Source organism: Crocuta crocuta, unplaced genomic scaffold (genome assembly GCF_008692635.1).
Source record: "Crocuta crocuta isolate KB4526 unplaced genomic scaffold, BGI_CrCroc_1.0 scaffold128, whole genome shotgun sequence".
NCBI lineage: Eukaryota > Metazoa > Chordata > Mammalia > Carnivora > Hyaenidae > Crocuta > Crocuta crocuta.
In genome coordinates, this window is record NW_027532232.1 from 5024377 (window position 1) to 5030655 (window position 6279).

A 6279-nucleotide genomic window follows, 5' to 3' on the forward strand; every position below is an offset into this window, starting at 1 on the left:
GGTGCGGGGGATCCCAGCGGCTCCATGTCGCCGCAGTGCAGCTGCTGCCCGCGGGCCCGTGGACTCAGGAGGGAGCTGGGGGACCCTCCTTCCAAGGCAGGGCAGCCCAGAGGATGTCTGTCGTGGCCCCTAGGCACCCTGCGACGGTGGCAAGAGGTTTTGGCCGTGACCCGGGGGCTCCACCTAATATTGGGGCTGAAATATCGGAGGGAAAGATAAAATACAGTTTTTAATGATATCTTTTTTAAAGATTTTGGGTCAGTTTGAATGGAGAAAATCATTAGCACCCCAGCGAGGCAGAGGTTTGGGGTTTCACCTGTGTTTCTTCCTGCACAGTGTCACCTGCGGCCCATTCACCCAAGCATTTTAACATCTGCCGCCCGCCTCGCGTGGGTCAGCCCTGGGCGCCAGATGTAGGAGCAAACCGCCCGCCTTTGGGAAGACTGAGCACAATTGCACTNCAGCTGTGTTGTGTGGCCAGGGTCCTGCAGGCGTAGCTTGCACCTGGATCTTCCCTTGCCTTCACAGGGTACGCATTTGCTGTAAAAATAACTTTGGGGATCCTTGTAGCTTCTGACGGGGCTTTTCTGGGACATCTGTGCTGCTAATTCCCCCTGCCTTCCAGGGATTCTTGGAGAGTATCACCTCGCTAGATTTCACTGGGACTCGCCACTGTCTGATGAGAACATCTGCCCAGCATCGTCGAGGTTATAGAGAATAGAAATGTTCATAGCCCCCAAAGGAAGAAATAAACCTTGTGCCCCATCAGAGAAAGAAGTAAGCATGGAATGTATCTCAGGATAAATTAAACACACAGAGTTTGGATTGAACTGGGAAAAGGTGAAGTGAGAAAGGTGGACAGAGACCCCAAAGGCAGCCCCAGGGCCAGGGGAGGGCTGATCAGGTGGGCTTAGTACCTCCCTGGCACCCTGCCCGGGTTATTTTACTTGTTTACCTTCTGAAAATGGCTTATTTAAACTGGATCCTGGGGCTAAAAACAAAAGCCCCCAAACACTGACAGATGAAGCCCAGAACATTTGGCTGATGGTTGTATATTTGATGATTTGGTATCCTTAATCTGAAAGGCATTCTAAAATATTATAGATTTGGTTTCTTCCAAATAATCTGCTTCATTTCACAGGTGTGGAGGCGGTTAAACGTCCTCATCCTGGGTGGTAAAGAAAATGATTTCTTCTGTTACATTTACTGAGGAGACTTGATACCTTCTTCTGAAAAAATAAAGGGCTCATTCAATTTTAAGATAAACTTTTATTGTTTGGAACTCAGAAATTCCTTTCACAGGAAAAATAACAATGCAATTTTCATTTGGTGGAAAAGGGGCTTAAATTAAATTCTAAAATTCTATTCTGTGCTTATTACATACTAATGTGAGTTCATCTTTTTGGTAAAATGAACACCCAAGCATGTTTGTATGCAGTTTATGCCCGTTCCAAGACTCTCAAGAGCTGGCACGGATTCGGGCAAGAAAAATGTGTCTATTTCTTCTCAATATGTCTGCTGTTTGAATTAAATATACTGGAGATTGGTGTAATTTGGTCCAGATATTGACTTGTTTTTTTTAGCAGTGCTCTGAAATGTTTGAGGTTTAATTTTTTTCAAACTTCTTTCAAAATGTATTACAAACCTTTGGCTTGGTAAATCATCGGTTAATTCAAGATAAGCTAAGGATACCGCTGCATTGAAGTGGGAGGGGAATAATAGTAATTTTAGTTGGATATGTTATTAAATTGTTCGGGGGGTAACTATGCAAAATCAATGTACTGCTTTTACTTTCAGACAAAATTAATGTGGCTTTTAGTACACGTGCTGCCGAAGCAGGCACTTAATGTGGCTTTCAGTGATGACGATGGAGCCAGGTAGGACAACACAAACTGAGTGGCTCAGTTGGTTAAGCGTCCGACTCTTGGTTTCGGCTCAGGTCATGATCCCCTGGTTTGTGAGTTCGAGTCCCGAGTCAGGCTCTGTGCTGACAGCATGGAGCCTGCTTGGGATTCTCTCTCTCTTTCTCTCTCTCTCTCTCTCTGCCCTTCCCCCATGCTCTCTCTCTCTCCCAAAAAGAAATGAACATTAAAAAAACCACTTTATGTATTTTTAAAAAATTTCTTTTTATGTCTTTATTTTGAGAGACAGAGACAGAGAGTGAGTGGGGGAGGGTCAGAAAGGAGACACAGAACCCGAAGCAGGCTCCAGGCTCTGAATGTCAGCATAGACAGACATTGAGCTGTCAGCCCAATGTGGGGCTTGAACCCACAGACCGTGAGGTCATGACCTGAGCTGAAGTTGGACGCTTAACCATTGAGCCACCCAGGCGCCCCTAAAAAGAAAAAAAAAAAAAAACACTTTAAAAAGGATACTACATTCACAAAATTTTATCTTAGATTTTAGAATTTATAGAAAGAATTTGCCTGCAGAAAATTTGATCAGGGAGCCGTGTGGCTCTTGGCCATCCCTTCAGTGGAAGAATGGCAAAAGTCATGTTTCATATTCTGTTTAACCTTCTGCTGAATTTAGGTTAAATCCAATCAATTTCAATCCTTTGAGGGCCCCACCTTAGTGTTTTTGTGTCCTGTAAATAAAGAACTGACTGAATACCGTTCTTAAAAAGGTATACTTCGACGATTCTGATTCTAAAAGGAAACAGTTTGTTATCCTGATATTCATTATTTAAGTAACAGATAGAAGTTTTCCCTGGTATATTTCATCATTAATATTCACCTTTCCATTTCTCCAGTTAATAGATGGTAGTTACGCTCCTATCTTCCACTCGAGGTAATTGGGAACCGGGGTATTATGTACAAAGAGAAGTGGCGAGTTTCATTCATGCAGTAGCCCTGGCAGGGATGGTGAGAAGGAGCAGTGGCGACCACAGGCAGTGTCGCCTGGAAGAGGAGAGTGGGATTTTATTAGGGAGCAGGTGCATTTTCTTTGTCATCATCTCCCTCGCCCAGCTCCTTCTCTGTTAAACAAATGGCTTGTTAGCTCCCGACTTCAGAAACAAACAGAAGGGGAGCCCCTGACCTTAACACACGGTTGTTTTCCCAAATGCCTTAAGCAAGAGAGAGGCTCCGTTTTAAACGGTGGGGGGCGGGNGCCTCCCAGGGTGGCTGGGTCCCTGGGCTGCAGGCCTGGCCAGGCCTGGCTGAGCCGGGCTGGCGGGCCAGTGAGTCCACTGCTTTCAGCCAGATGCAGAACTTAGGCACAGTGTCCCCGGGACAGTCAGGGCTGCGAATCCGAGAGAAACAGTACTCCTTGCCTTTTTTATTAAGGCTCCGCGCTGAAGAAATTGGGAGGCAGTATATAGCAGCAGTTAACAGCACACACACTCTGGGTCCCACACACTCAGGTGTCTATTCTGGCCACGTGACCTTGGACTGATTACTTGACATCTCTTAACTTTATCTGGAAAAGGCGGGCATGAATACCAATTTCACAGGTGATCACGAGAGAAAAATGAAGTGAAAGCATTTAGCGCAGTGCCTGGCACGTAGTAAGACCCGCTGAACCATGGCGATGATGGTTCTCGCGCCTCAAACTCAAGGCTGGGCTGTGCGCTGACCGGAAGTCATCCAGCACGCCCACTGTCAGCAGCACTAGATTTAGTTTTTCCTTGTCTCGTTCTTTCTTTCCCCTTCCTTCCTTCCTTCCTTTCTTCTTCCTCTCTCTCCCCTTCTTTCTTTTTTTTTAAAAAGGGGTTTAGCCTGGAGTTACCGCTTGTAGAAAATAGAAATAGAAGGATTAGATTCTATTTTAATACAAATACTCATTTTAAGGAACCCAACTAGAAGTGATACATGAAGAATTGTTTTTTTTTTCTTTTTTTAAATTTAAATCTAGAGGTTCCCGCTACGCCTGGGAGGCAGTGAGAGGCTTCAGTAGCCAAACAGCTTTCCAGAGCTGGAGGAGAGGCCTTGGCCTGACTCACCGTTGCCCTGGCAACAGGAGGGCCTGGAGGCCTCCGGCCCTGATCCCTTAATCTGAGGAGCCTCCACCACTGTGCCTCGGGAAAGGTCTCCCACAGACACCTGGCTGGTTAAAGCATCGAGAGGAGACGGAGGAGGGGCTCTTTCCAGGAGCACAGCTGCCTACGTGTCTCCGTGATGGCCTCCGCTTTCCCGACCCTCAAAGGCTCGGTCTAGAGGCCCAGGCTGCAAGATCGGAAGTGCTGTCAAGGGAGATGCCTTCCTATCCTTCTGTGTCTCTCCTTGGGGCCCCACACAACTGCTTTGCACACAAGTGGTGCTTAATAAGTACCTGGGGCTGTAGGACGAGGAGCGTCCCCAAGGGACCAGACTCAGGCCCCCCCAGCCCCCCAACCTGAGTGAAGACCCTGCGGCGCAGGCACTAATTTCTCCAGCTGCAATGCCCTCGACTCCACACGGAGGCCTTTTTTGCCTCTACAATCTCTTCCCTTCTCTGACGACGTTGCTGATTTTGGCAAACATACGGCCCAGGACATGTTCTGCGCATCATACTCTGTTTCCTCAAATTTTGTCTTGAACCTGAGGATAAAATGGACTGATTGGAAAGAGGTGCTGGCTTTCCTTTTCCAATAACCATTCAGATCCCAGGGAAAGAACTCTGTGGTCAAGCACATGGGTATGGGAGTCAGAAAGACTGGAGTTCAAATTCTGACTGTGCCATTAGGTTGCTGTGTGACTTTGGGCCTAGTCAGCCTCTCTGAGCCTAACCTCTTCATCTGTAAAATGAGTAGAACGTAAAGTCTTCATAGTAAGCAGCATTCAATTAATGGCAATTACTCTTTCTGGTACACAACTCCATGGCAACTGGTTTGAGTCTGGCCTTCTAATTAAATTAAGGACGACGGAGGAGAGCACTGTGGAGGGCTACCAGCTACCCAGAAAGGTTGGGGTACCGCCCACTGCAAACTCTGGCTTGGGGCTGACAGGTGCGTTTCAGCCCCTGTCCACTGTGCTACCGAGACCAAGATGGAGTTGTTTGTGTGCTTTTCAACTTCTTCACGCCGAAATACTTTCCCGCTTCTGCCTGTGGGGGACAATCTCCTTCCCAGAGATTCATTCTTTTAGGATACAACACCAGCGCGCTACCTACCTGAACTTCTGTTTTTCCTAAATTAAGCCGTCTTTAATTATGAGCTAATAATGAATCCACAAACTTTTACTGAGACCTTAGCGTGTGCCAACCTCTTTGCTACCTATTCATTCTTTACCTTATTTAAGCCTCCGAACAATGGAGCCCTTATTGTCCCTATTGAACAGGTGAGGAAGTTGATGTTCCGCTAATTAACTGGTTCAGGGCCATACAGCTGGCAAGTTGAGATCCACATCTGTTCCACTCCAGAGTCTGTCTGCACTTTGGTGACCGTCCTCGGGAGCAGTTGGCCTCTGACGCCATGGGGATCATGGTGGATGGAAAGTGAGAATCACCGTGGTGTGAGCGAAGGGACACCGCGGAGCACAGGGCCTCCCCCACCCCCACCCCAGCAGAAGAGGCCTGGAGAAGAGGTTAGAGCCAAGGAAGGGAAGGTGGAGACACAGAGAACCCCCGGAAGCCCAGCCCAGCCCCACACAAGTACCAGTCCCGGACTATATTTAATCCTTTATAACCAGATTTCCTAGGGAAAGAAAGGCTCACCATTCGCACGTGGCCCACAGTGCCCCGAGGATGCCCTGGTAACCGTGTATGACAAAGGAAGTCACCCCGAGCCCCCCCAGACCGCCGTGGCCTCCTCCTCAAGTATGAGCATCTCCGGCCCTCTTTGGTCCTCCTATGCCAGGACTGGTAAAGATACTGGGCACCAGTGGCCCTTCATCAAGTGTCTCAAGGCCTCTGCTAACATCCCGTTTCCTCTGGCCTCCCTTCAGCCCCCAGCCACCAGACCCGTCATCCGCGGCCTGCCCACTGCACATGGCTGGTTCCCCCAGATGTCTGACCGCTGCACATTTCCTTCCCGGCCCGCCTCGGTCTCCTGCTGTCTGTCTGCATCACGCCTCTCCTCCTCGGCAACGGCTTCCCGTACGAGAGCAAATCAAACTCCATGGTCGTGAAGTCTTAGATCCAAGACCCTCTCTGCACGAAGAGTCTGCTTCAAGCCAACGTTTTTGACCTTGGGTTTCTACACAAGCCCCTTTCTCCAGTTCGGTGGGTTTAGTCAGTCACTGCTTCTTAACATTGGAGCCCGTTTTCCGTATGTCCCCCTTTAAGAATCTCGCCACCGAGAAGGCCTGGCACATTTTTCTCATCCAGGGAATCCTCCACAGTCCAGGATGGGATCTGACA